Source organism: Somniosus microcephalus, chromosome 4, assembly GCF_052327205.1.
Source record: "Somniosus microcephalus isolate GS21.2 chromosome 4, FLI_Smic_1.0, whole genome shotgun sequence".
In the NCBI taxonomy this organism is placed as follows: Eukaryota; Metazoa; Chordata; class Chondrichthyes; order Squaliformes; family Somniosidae; genus Somniosus; species Somniosus microcephalus.
Window position 1 is genome coordinate 102,188,820 of NC_140990.1, and position 14,252 is coordinate 102,203,071.

A 14,252-nucleotide genomic window follows, 5' to 3' on the forward strand; every position below is an offset into this window, starting at 1 on the left:
CTGACTATCCTTGATTAATTAATAGAGTCAGGGATTGCTCCCTGAGATTGGAAGGTAGCTCACGTAGTTCCCATTTTCCAAATTGGGGACAAATCAGAGCCAGGCCCATGAGTGTGATATCGATCACAGGGAAGGTGCCTGAGGGGATCCTAAGAGAACTAGAGGCCCATCAGTGTGATATCGATCAAAAGGAAGGTGTCTGAAGGGATCCTAAGCAAACTAGAGGCTCATCAGTGTGATATCGATCATAGGAAAGGTGCTTGAAGGGATCATAAGGGAACTAGAGACCCATCAGTGTGATACCGATCACAGAGAAGGTGCCTGAAGGAATCCTAAGAGAACTAGAGGCTCTTCAGTGTGATATCAATCGCAGGGAAGGTGTCTGAAGGGATTCTAAGAGAACTAGAGGCCCATGAGTGTGGTATCGATTGCAGGGAAGGTGCTTGAAGGAACCTAAGAGAACTAGAGGCTCTTCAGTGTGATATCGATCACAGGGAAGGTGCCTGCAGGGACCCTAAGAGAACTACAGGCCCATCAGTGTGATATCGATCACAAGGAAGGTGCCTGCAGGGACCCTAAGAGAACTAGAGGCCCATCAGTGTGATATCGATCACAGGGAAGGTGCCTGCAGGGACCCTAAGAGAACTAGAGGCCCATCAGTGTGATATCGATCACAAGGAAGGTGCCTGCAGGGACCCTAAGAGAACTAGAGGCCCATCAGTGTGATATCGATCAGAGGGAAGGTGCCTGGAGGGACCCTAAGAGAACTCGAGGCCCATCAGTGTGATATCGATCACAGGGAAGGTGCCTGAAGGGACCCTAAGAGATGCTGTTTTCGATCACGGGGAAAGGGAAGGAGCGGTTAGAGATATTCAACATGGCTTCCAGAAAACAAGGCGAACTTGTTTGAGTTTTGTGAAGAAGTTGCTGGGTTGGGGGGATGAGGGGAATCCGGTTGACATTGTCTACCTCAGGGGTGTCAATCTCATTTTCCATGGTGGGCCGAATGCAATATCCTGGCCCTTGGCGAGGGCCACATTCAGCAAAAGTTATTAAAATAGGAATAAATGAAGATTAACTATATCGATACTTCAAATCATAGAATGGTTACAGCATAGAATGTGGCCATTCGGCCCATCAAGCCCATGCCGGCTCTCTGCAAGAGCACCTCAGCTAGTCCCACTACCCCGCCCTTTCCCCGAAGCCCTGACATTTATTTTCCTTTAGGTCCTTATCCAATTCCCTTTTGAAAGCCACGATTGAATCTGCCTCCACCACCCTTTCAGGCAGTGCATTGCAGATCATAACCACTCGCTGCGTAAAAGACTTTTCTCATGTCGCCTTTGGTTCTTCTGCCAATCACCTTAAATCTGTGTCCTCTGGCTCTCGACCCTTCCACCAATGGGAACACTTTCTCTCTCTCTACTCTGTCTGGACACCTCATGATTCTGAACACCTCTATCAAATCTCCTCTCAATCTTCTCTGCTCTAAGGAGAACAATCCCAGCTTAGAATCATAGAAATTTACAGCACAGAAGGGGGCCATTCGGCCCATCTTGTCCATGCCGGCCGATAAAGAGCTGTCCAGCCTAATCCCACTTTCCAGCACTTGGTCCATATCTTTGTAGGTTACAGCACTTCAAGTGCATATCCAAGTACTTTTCAAATGTGATGAGGAAGTCTGAATTTACCACCCTTTCAGGCAGTGAGTTCCAGACCCCCACCACCCTCTGGGTGAAAAAAATTCTCCTCAAATTCCCTCTAAACTTCCGACCAATTACAGGAATCCCGCCCCAACCGTGGTTATGCCATACGCGGATTTCACGTATACATGGTTTACACTCTGCGACTATTTTCACCAACCGCGGCGGTGAAATTCGCGTATCCGTGGTTTTTAATTTAGGAATAAGGTAAATAACATGATTTTTATGCTATTTATATGCTTTTTATATTCTTTTTTATTGTGTTTATACACATTTATACTGAATTTGCCAACCGCGGTTTTACTAACCACGGGGTTTACAGGGACAGATCCCCCGCGGTTGGGGAGGGATTCCTGTACTTTAAATCTATGTCCCCTGGTTATTGATCCTTCTGTTAAGGAAAATAGGTCCTTCCTATCCACTGTATCTAGGTCCCTCATAATTATATACACCTCAAATAGGTCTCCCCTCAGCCTCTTCTGTTCCAAAGAAAACAATCCCAGCCTATCCAATCTTACCTCATAGCTAAAATTCCCCAACCCCGGCAACATCCTCGTAAATATCCTCTGCACCCCCTCTATTGCAATCACATCCTTCCTGTAATGTGGTGACCGGAACTGCACGCAGTATTCTAACTGTGACGTAACTAGTGTTTTATACAGTTCAACCATAACCTCCCTGCTCTTATATTCTATGCCTCAGCTAATAAAGGCAAGTATCCTGTATGCCTTCTTACCCACCTTATCTACCTGTCCTGCTACCTTCGGGGATCTGTGGACATGCACACCAAGGTCCCTCTGATCCACTGCACTTCTCAATGTCCTACCATTTATTGTGTATTCCCTTGCCTTGTTAGTCCTCTCCAAATGCATGACCTCACACTTCCCTGGATTGAATTCAATTCCACCTGATCAGTCCATTGATATCTTCCTGTAGTCTAGCTTCCCCAGTCTATCCACGTAACTGAAGTCCCTCATCCCTGGAACCATTCTTGTCAATCTTTTCTGCACCAGCTCTCAGGCCTTCACACCCTTCCTAAACTGCGGTGCCCAGAATTGGACACAATACGCCAGTTGAGGCCGAACCAGTGTTTTCTAAAGGTTCGTCATAACTTCCTTGCTTTTGTACTCTATGCCTCTATTTATGAAGCCCAGGATCCCGTACGCTTTTTTAACTGCTTTCTCAACCTGCCCTGCCATCTTCAACATAAACCCCCAGGTCCCTCTGTTCCTGCACCCACTTTAGAATTGTACCTTTTAATTTATATTGGCCCAGAACTTCGGGTCCCCATGGGTGAGTACGCGCTGGGTACTCACCCGTAGGCCCAACGAAAGTGCCAATTTCGTGCATGCACTGCGCATGCATGGGAAACCGGAACTTCCGTTCTCTTAAATGAAGGGGTTCACAGGTCGAACACGTGTGCCAGAGAGGCAGCGCGTAGACCTGGAACTCCTGTTTTTTTTGCAGGTTTCTGCGGGAGGGTAAGTCTCCAGGAGTGAATTAAGTAAAATTAAAACATTTTATCCACAGGTTTATTATTTTTAAATACTTTAAAGAAAGGTAAGTTTATTTTTAGCCCCATTAGACACTGTAATTAATTTATTCAAAAATTTAAATTTTTGTTTAAAGTAGTTATTTTATGTAATTTATAGATATTTTAAAAATGTGATGTTTCTAAAAAAAATTATTTGAAGTTTTAGTGACGTTTTGGGGCTGAATTGTATTCATAAATTTGACAGGTCCTCCTGTCAAATCTATGAATACAGATTCCCTTCTACCATTGGCTCTCCTTGGCCCACTTGATCCCAGGGGATGCTTCAAATGAACTGCGCCCCTGGGATACACAAGCACTGCGCACCGGCCGTTGGAGGAGGCCCAGGATCGAAATTCCATGCGGTCCCACTGAACAATGGCTGGCGCGCTAGGTAAGTGCAGGTCGGGGGCTTGCACGCGCGGGAAGCCTCTGACCTTAATTTCTGGGCCAATGCCTCTCCTCGTTCTTCCTACCAAAATGCAGAGGTGAGCTAATTGCATTGTCGTCCAGCTGGGTGGGACTGCACTCACCTGGTTCCATTCTTATCTATCAAATCGTAGCCAGAGAATCACCTGCAACGGCTTCTCTTCCCATTCACGCCTTGTTACCTCTGGTTTCCCCCAAGGATCTAGCCTTGGCCCCTCCTATTTTGCATCTACATTATGCCCATTGGCGATCATCCGAAAACTCAGTGTCAGTTTCCACATGTAGGCTGATGACACCCAGCTCTACCTCACTACCTCTTCTCTCGACCCCTCCACGGTGTCTAAACTGTCAGACTGCTTGTCTGACATACAGTTCACAGAATCACAGAATCACAGAAACCCCACAGTGCAGATAGAGGCCATTTCGGCCCATCGAGCCTGCACCGACTCATATCCCACCCGATCCCCGTAACCCCTACACCAACACATATCCCACCCTATCCCCGTAACCCCACGTATTTAATCCCCCTAACACTAAGGTTCAATTTTATCATAGCCAATCAACCTAACCCGCACATCTTTGGACTGTGGGAGGAAACCGGAGCACCCAGAGGAAACCCACACAAACACAGGGAGAATGTGCAATCTCCACACAGACAGTCACCCGAGGCCGGATTCGAACCCGGGTCCCTGGCACTGTGAGGCAACAGTGCTAACCACAATGCCACCGTGCTGCCCTTTTCTGGATGAGCAGAATTTTCTCCAATTAAATATTGGGAAGACCGAAGCCATTGTTTTTGGTCCCAAGCCACTGAATCCAACTCTCTCCCTGACATCTGTCTGAGGCTGAACCACACTGTTTGTAACCTTGGTGTCATATTTGACCCTGAAATGAGCTTCTGACCACATATCCGCAGCATAACAAAGACCGCCTACTTCCACCTCCATAACATCGTCCGTCGCCGCCCTTGCCTCAGCTCATCCACTGCTGAAACCTTCATCCATGCCTTTGGTACCTCTAGACATAACTACTCCAATGCACTCCTGGCTGGCCTCCCACATTCTACCCTACATAAACTGGAGGTGACCCAAAAATCGGCTGCCCATGTCCTAACTTGGACCGTGTCCTAACTTGCACCAATTCCCGTTCACCCATCATCTCTGTGCTCGCTGACCTACATTGGCTCCTGGTTAAGCAGCGCCTCGATTTCAAAATTCTTATCCTTGTTTTCAAATCCCTCCAGAGCATCTCCCCTCCCTATCTCTGTAATCTCCTCCAGCCCCACAACCTCCTGAGATATCTGCGCTCCTCTAATTCTGCCCTCTTGAGCATCCCTGAGTATAATCACTCAACCTTTATTGGCATTGCCTTCTGTTGCCTCGGCCCTAAGCTCTGGAATTCCCTGCCTAAACCTTTCCACCTTGCTACCTCTCTTTCCTCCTTTAAGACGCATCTTAAAACTTACCTCTTTGACCAATCTTTTGGTCATCTGCCCTAATTTCTCCTTATGTGGCTCAGTGTCAAATTCCTCCTGTGCAGTGCCTTGGGACATTTTACTATGTAAATACAAGTTGTTGTTCTTGTTGTTGCACCCAGCCAGATTCAGCACCTTCTAGAGAGAAGGGGAGAAACAAAATCACAGATGGTGTAATGAATGATGTTTTTAGACAGTAAGTATAGAAGAAGGGTGTGTAGAATGGAGAATTTACAGCTTAGGAGGGACTGGAGGGAAGAAAGTGTCTATAGAGATAGATTTGTCTGTTCTGAATTTATATCCTGTTGTAAACACCATTTGCAGTGTATTAGAGGGGAGGATCTGCAGATCGAAACTCAAACCAAACATCGCGTCAAGATGTGACAGATTCATTGGATTCATCAGGACCTGAATATCATCGGCCTTTGGATATAGAAGGAAAACGCACCAATCACAGCGGGAAGAAACAGGACACATGTTATATGTGGGGATCCACCTTGAACAAATCATCAAGATTCGTGCACCCACCTGAATCAACAGTGTAAATGTGGGGAGTGTGGGAATGCATTCAGTTGCACGTCTGAGATGGAAACTCATGGATACAGTCTCACCGGGAAGAGGCTGTTCACCAGCTGAGTGTGGAAAGAGACTCATTCACTCATCTCACCTATTAGCACACAAAAATGTTCGTAATGGGAAGAATCCATTCACTGCTCTGTGTGTGGAAGGTGATTCAATCAATCATCCCATTTACTGGCACACCAGCACAGTCACACCGGAGAGAGACCGTTCAGATACTTCATGTGTGGGAAGGGATTCACTCCGTTGTCCCAACTGTTGACACTCCAGAGTGTCCACATTGAGAACTGTTGCTTTAAATACTCTGACTGAGAGAAAAGCTTTCAAAGTTCAAAGCAGCTGATGTGTGATCAGGGCACTGATACTGGAGAGAGGCTGTTTCAATATCCTGTGTGTGGGAAAAAGTTTACCCCACCTGCTGAGACTCCAGTGAGTTCACATGTGACTGCAGGGGTCTGGATTCTGTTATTAATCACATCCAGGACTGAACCATGGCAGAGTGCCCGTGCACTTGGGTTTCTGTGTGAATTATTCTCAATAAATGGCGGAACAGGCTCGTAGGGGCCGAATGGCCTACTCCTGCTGCTATCTTCTATGTTATTGATGAATTTTCTCTCAATGGGATCACAGAAACTCATTCTTCATTCACTAATGGGGCTTTCAATGGCGGGGCTGTTGCCCAGCATGCGTCGCGGGGGCGAAAGTGCCCTATTCAAACAGGAGGAGCCCAGTGCGCAGGCGCAGTGCCCGCCTGTATTTGGAGCATGCGCAATTTCACTGTGATCAGAGCCAGGCGATTGCGGGAAGCAGACCGAGGCGGGAGCTGCAGTTTATCGCCGATTACGAATCAACGGGGCGCAGGGAGGTAACGCACCCGGTGGGTGAGTTTCATAAACACCTGGTGTAGGCCGCAGGACTGAATGAGAACCTACAGGTTCCGTGTTTGCGGCTCCGGGGCTTTTTCGGGGTAACAGGCCCAGGTTAACGGCCGCCATCATTGCAAAGGAAGGTCAATGTGCCGCCCTCTTGCTTCATCGACTGCTAATACGCATGCGCGGTCATATTTGTAAAGGAACAATGAGTGGGCGGGGCTTAAGGCTTCCTGTGGCCAGGGGACTCATTGATTTTACTCTCACTCTGCACACACGGATTACATCGGATTACGTAGAATGTACAGCACAGTAACAGGCCATTCGGCCCAGCCAGTCTATGCCAGCGTTCATGCTCCAATCGAGCCAACTCCTGTCTTTCCTCATCTAACTCTATCTATAATCCTCTGTTCCCTTCTCCCTCATCTGCTTGTCCAACCTCCCCTTAAATGTATCTTACTACTCGCTTCAACCACTCCCTGTGTCCATTATTTTTCCTACCACCGATATGAAGCTGACGGATTTGTAGTTCCCTGGACATGCTCTATCTCCCTTCTTAAATATCGGTATTACGTTAGCTATCTGCCAGTCCTCTGGCACTACACCATTTTCTAATGAATGACTAAATGTGTGTAGTAATGCCTCTGCTATTTCTTCCCTAGATTCTTTTAAAATGCGCGGATGTAATCCGTCCGGACCAGGGGGTTTATCCTCTTTGAGTTTCATTAATTCATCTTATATTATGGTCACTATTGCCTATATGTTCCCCTACTTTTACTTCTCTTATTTGCACTGATTCATTCTCCATTACTGGATCCAATAGCGAATCCTCCCTTGTTGAGCTTTGCAGATATTGGGTTAGAAAGGAGTCCTGTACACATTGATGGAACTCCATTCCCTTATCCCCTTTACCTACCTCTTCTGTCCAATTAATATCTCGTAGTTGAAATCCCCCATGATTATCATTCCAAGTTTTTTTTCATCATTTCCCTAATTTGTCTGCATATTTCTTCCTGCACCTCCCTTCCACTATTTGGTGGTCTGTAGTCTATCCCTATTAGTGTGATTCATCCTTTATTATCTTTTATTTCTATCCACATGGATTCTATTTCTATCTTGCTGGTAGCTGCGTCACTTTTTTCTACTGCCATTATGTTATCTCTAATAAGTACAGCTACGCCACCTCCGCTTTTTCCCTCTCTATCATTTCTAAATATGTTATACCCTGCAATGTTTAATTCCCAGCCCTAATTTTTCTGTAGCCATGTCTCAGTAATCCCTACTATGTCTGATTCCTCTCAACGCATGACTGCCTCCAACTCCCCTGTTTATTACAGACACTGTGTGCATTGCTGCACAGACAGTTTTACTCATTTTTATTAGCAGCTCCTCTCACTTTATTTTTAACCATCTTTTTAAACTCCTGTTCTATAACTCTATTTATTCCCTGACGATCAATGTTCTCCCAAACGTTACTCTTTCCTGTGCTCTCCTTTCCTGTTTTGTTTATATTTAGGCTGGTTTCCTTTCTTGTAGATCCCTCCCCCCGTCTTACAGGGGCTTTCTCACCATCTCTCCTGATGGCGCTGGGAAGTGCCGGGGTTACGGTTTACAGCCCACACATTTGTAACAGACGGGCCCCAGATTTGCCCCTTGTACTCAGAACTGATCCCTGAGACAAATCTTTGTTCAATGTGGAGTGTAGAAGGAGTTCTGATGAAAGGACAGCGACCTGAAACGTTAACTCTGTTTCACTCTGCACAGATGCTGCCTGAGTATTTTCAGCAGTTTCTGGTTTTGCTTCAGTTTTCCAACAGTCGCAGTATTTTACTTTTGTACAAGTGTAGAACTGAACCCAGCCAGAGTCAGCACCTTCAGGGGAGGAGAGGGAGGAGAACCAGTGAGTGTAGAACTGAACCCAGCCAGAGTCAGCACCTTCAGGGGAGGAGAGGGAGGGGAACCAGTGAGTGTAGAACTGAACCCAGCCAGAGTCAGCACCTTCAGTGGAGGAGAGGGAGGGGAACCAGTGAGTGTAGAACTGAACCCAGCCAGAGTCAGCACCTTCAGGGGAACAGAGGGAGGGGAACCAGTGAGTGTGGAACTGAACCCAGCCAGAGTCAGCACCTTCAGGGGAGGAGAGGGAGGGGAACCAGTGAGTGAACTGAACCCAGCCAGAGTCAGCACCTTCAGGGGAGGAGAGGGAGGGGAACCAGTGAGTGTAGAACTGAACCCAGCCAGAGTCAGCACCTTCAGGGGAGGGGAGGAGAGGGAGGTGAACCAGTGAGTGTAGAACTGAACCCAGCCAGAGTCAGCACCTTCAGGGGAGGAGAGGGAGGTGAACCAGTGAGTGTAGAACTGAACCCAGCCAGAGTCAGCACCTTCAGTGGAGGAGAGGGAGGGGAACCAGTGAGTGGGAAATGGGAAATTTACTTCAGTTTTCCAACAGTCGCAGTATTTTACTTTTGTACAAGTGTAGAACTGAACCCAGCCAGAGTCAGCACCTTCAGGGGAGGAGAGGGAGGAGAACCAGTGAGTGTAGAACTGAACCAAGCCACTGACTGAAGCAAATGGGAAATTTCTATGGGAGAAAAAGCTCTTCCCTAGACATATAGTAAAAAAGATCCGGTGCCCAACAACAGACAGAGCCCTGGAATGGCTGACCAAAACCCGATTAGGCTCCCCCCAACACATAATAATACACACTGGCACAAATGACCTAAAGGCCCAGCAGAAAGGGGTAGCAACCTCGCTCAGAGCAGTGATTGAGAAGGCAAGCAATACATTCCCAAACACTAGAATCACTGTCTCCACAATATTGCCGAGAACAGACTTTAACAACAAAACAATTCGTGAGATAAATGCCAGCATAGCAAGAGACTGTGAATTAAAACACAACGTGCACCTGGCCCAACACCCCACCCTCGATGTGGAATGTCTTCACGACCGCGTCCATATCCACAGGAAACGAATATCGATCTTTGCTAAAGCCCTGAAGGACGTCGCTTTTAACCGGGTCCATACCCAGACTCCAAGAGGACCCCCCCCCGACCACCAGAGGTCAGCGGGGTACATATCAGGAACACTACAGAGACCACCACCACACCAACCGGGACCAGAGAGGATCCCCATGTACAACAACAATATCAGACCTGCACCACTCCTGTCCTACAGGGGAACAGGACCGCCCCCAGCCAGACAGAGGGAGAGATGCACAGGGCGTACGCAATACCTCAGACAGAGACAATCCATTAAGAGACACTAGGCAGACGTGCAGCAGCATCCACTTCCACCTTATGGATCAGAAAATTAAAAAAAAAAAATTTTTTTAAATTTAAGGACGAATTACTGGAAAGAGTTGTAACCAAGTAGTATCAGCATTTATAGACAATTGAGATGATCTTTTTTTCCCCCATTTAGACACAACAAACACATATCATTCTTTACCCTATCATAGTAAAAGATCAAACTTAACATGAAATCCTTATATATTTCGACCTGGAATATCCAAGGTCTACACTCTTCGGTGCTCGACGTGAAGAGTAGGACCCCAGAGTTCATAGATGAAACTAAAGATCTGGATATTATCATTTTACAGGAAACTTGGTATAGAGGAGAAGGACACACTGGCCGTCCCCAAGGGTACACAGAGCTGGTGGTCCCCTCCAATAAATTGCCAGGAGTAACCCAAGGCAGAGACTCCGGAGGCATACTGATTTGGTTTAAAACAGAGCTTAAGAATTGCATCAAATTTATAAAAAAGGGCGAAAACCACATGTGGCTCAAAATTGAGAGGGGGATTATCTCTAACACTCAAGATGTTTTCATTTGCGCACTCTATATCCCCCCAATGGAATCCCCGTACTTTAAAGAGGACACCTTCTCCAACATTGAGAGGGAGATTATCCAATTCCAGGCCCAGGGGAACGTGTTGATCTGTGGTGACCTCAATTCAAGAACTGGCGAAGAACCAGACTTCACCAATAATCAGGGAAACAATTACATATTCGGGAATAACCACTTCGATATCCCTTCCCATCCATACAGGCATAACTGCGACAAACAGACAAATACTAACGGAAAACAGCTCCTGCAGCTCTGTCGAAGCCTGGGTCTGTACATTGTCAATGGTAGGTTCATGGGAGACCTCCTAGGAAGATCGACCTATTGCTCACCTCTTGGCTGTAGCACCGTAGACTATATGATTACGGATTTGGACCCATCCTCTTTCAGAGCATTCACAGTCAAACCACAAACAACACTGTCAGACCACAGTCAGATTACTATGTATTTTAAAAAGACAGAAACAAACAACATAGAAACACAACCCAGTAAGCTGTACAACACCAAAAAATCATACAGATGGGCCAAAAACAGCACGGAGAAATACCGAAAGCAATTAGCAATCAATCAACTCAAGCTCTCTTGGACACCTTTCTGGATAACATATACACTCACAATAAAGAAGGCGTAAACTGGGCACTAAATAACCTAAATAATATTTTTGATAATTTGGCAACAAGGTCAAACTTGAAAGCTCGCAAGAACAAACCCAAAACAAAAAACTATGAAAAATGGTTTGACCCAGATTGCCATAACATGAGGAAAAAACTTAGAAAAATATCAAACCAAAAACACAGACAGCCAGAAAACGAGGAATTACGCCTTACTTATTGTCAGACACTAACACAATACAGGAACACACTCAGAACCAAAAAAGAGCAGTATATTAAGAATACACTCAGCTCCATTGAGGAATCCATTGATTCAAATTGTTTCTGGGACAACTGGAATACATTACACAAAAAACAACACGACAAATTGGCCATTCAAAATGGAGACACATGGGAAAACCACTTTGAAAAATTATACCAGAAAAACACACTAAGGCCAGAGCAACACCAAATATGCAAAAAACTGGAAAAGCTCGAAATGGCCATAAAAGATAACCAAAACCCGCTAAACTCCATAATAACAGAAAAAGAACTATTTGAAAAACTCAAGGACCTGCGACCTGGAAAAGCTTGCAGTGCAGACGGCATACTAAGCGAGATGATTAAACACACAGACGATAAAATGAAACTGGCTATCCTAAAACTCTTCAACTTGGTTCTGAGTGTTGGTTACTTCCCTGATATCTGGAACAAAGGACTCATAACACCCATATACAAAAGTGGGGACAAAGTCGACCCAAATAACTATCGAGGCATCTGTGTAAACAGTAACCTGGGGAAGGTATTCTGTAGTATCATAAACAAAAGACTTATAAACTTCCTTGAGGAGCACAATGTCTTGAGTAAAAGCCAAATTGGATTCCTACCAAACTATAGAACATCAGATCATATCTTCACCCTACAGACCCTAATTGACAAACATGTTCATCAAAACAAAAGCAAAATCTACGCATGCTTTATAGATTTCCAGAAGGCTTTTGATTCCATCTGGCACGACGGTCTATTCCTAAAACTTATCGAAAGCGGGGTAGGGGGAAAAACATATGATGTAATTAAATCAATGTATCCAAACAACAAATGTGCAGTTAAAATTGGAGACAAACAAACAAAATACTTCCCACAGGGGCGGGGGGTGACGCAGGGCTCGCCCATCTCACCGACACTCTTTAATATTTACATAAATGAATTGGCAAAACTACTTGAACAATCTACAGCACCCGGCCTCACCCTATATGAATCCAAGGTTAAATTCCTCCTCTATGCAGATGACCTGGTTCTGCTGTCACCAACTAAGGAGGGTCTACAGCAGAACCTGGATCTGCTGGAGTCGTTCTGCCAGACCTGGGCCCTGACAATAAATCCCCAAAAAACCAAAGTCCTTGTGTTCCAGCAAAGATCCAGACATCAGGGACCCAAAATAAATTTCACACTAGGAACAACCAAAATTGAACAAACCACTAACTACACATACTTGGGCTTAAAAATCAGTTCTATGGGAAATTTTCATCTGGCTGTGAATGAACTGAAAGAGAAAGCAAGAAGGGCTTTCTATGCCATTAAAAAATCAATCCAAATAGAAATCCCAATTAGCATTTGGCTCAAAATTTTTAAATCAGTAATTGAACCAATTGCACTCTGTGGCAGTGAGGTGTGGGGACCAGTAACACAACAAGAATTTGCAAAATGGGACAAACACCCAATTGAGATCCTGCATGCAGAATTCTGTAAAGGTATCCTCCGGACTCAAAGGAAAACCATAAACAATGCATGCAGGGCAGAACTAGGCCAATATCCATTAATAATCACTATCCAAAAAAGAGCCACCAAATTTTGGAAACACCTGAAAATGAGCAACCCCCACTGCTATCATTACGAAGCCCTGAAATGCCAAGAGAGGACCATAAAGAAGAATACCCTCAGTGAACTAGTCCTGGGACTCAGTGAAGTAACTACTAACACTACTAACAATAACCAGCCCCAGGACAGTGACAGCGTAACACAAAGAATTCGACCCAACACAATCGTCACTAAGCAAAAGGAAAAATATCTGTCATATTGGGCAGAAACAACAAAAACCCAAAACAAACTCAATTGCTACTTGGCCCTAAACAGACAATACAGCAGGGCTGATTACCTGACCATGGTAAAGGATAGAAAACTGAGAAAAACCTTGACAATGTACAGACTTAGTGAACATAGCCTGGCGATCGAAAAAGGTAGACACAGGCAGACCCGGCTACCAAGAGAGGACAGGATATGCTCTCACTGCAGTCAGGGAGTGGTGGAGACAGAGATGCACTTCCTCACAGCTTGTAGAAAATATCAGGGCATAAGGGAGAATTTCTACCCAAAATTCACAAAAGTATGCCCGGAATTCAGAAATTTGAATGACGACCAAAAACTCCCATACCTACTAGGGGAAGAGAGAAATTGTGTAACCTTAGCGGCACACTATGTTACAGCTTGCCATAAACAGAGGGACAACCACTAAATATAAGAAAAGAGTATATACAAATTATATGAATGTATATTTATACACTCAGGGATATATTTCTGCTTATACACTGTATGGATAGATCTGTATTTTTTGTGTTCAACCATGAATGTTTTTCGATGCTTTGGCAACATAAGATGTACCTTGTCATGCCAATAAAGCGATTTGAATTGAATTGAATTGAGTGTAGAACTGAACCCAGCCAGAGTCAGCACCTTCAGGGGAGGAGAGGGAGGGGAACCAGTGAGTGTAGAACTGAACCCTGCCAGAGTTGGTGGCGAAAACTGGGAGCAAAGAACAAACTGTCTTGAGATGTGCGATGTGTTTGGATTTTAACATGGGGAGGAGGGACAATGTGTGGGACGGGGATTTACAGCTTTGGAGGAACAAGAGAGGAAAGAATGTTCCATAGAAACTTGAATTATCTGTTCTGAATTTCTGTCCTGTACTTAGTGATAAGTTTTGTAAACTCCTTTTACAGGGTATTAGAAGGGGAGGATTTGCAGTCAGGAAACACAAACCAAACATCACGTCAAGATCTGACAGAGTCACTCGATTCATCAGGACCTGAATATCATCAGGCTTTGAATGTGGAAGGAGAAATGTTTGTCTGTTCTGTCTGTGGGAAAAGATTTCAAACATCAGTGTGACTGGAAAAGCACCGAGACACACACACCCAAGTGCGAGTGTTCCAGTGCACTGCCTGTGGAAAGAGCTTTAAC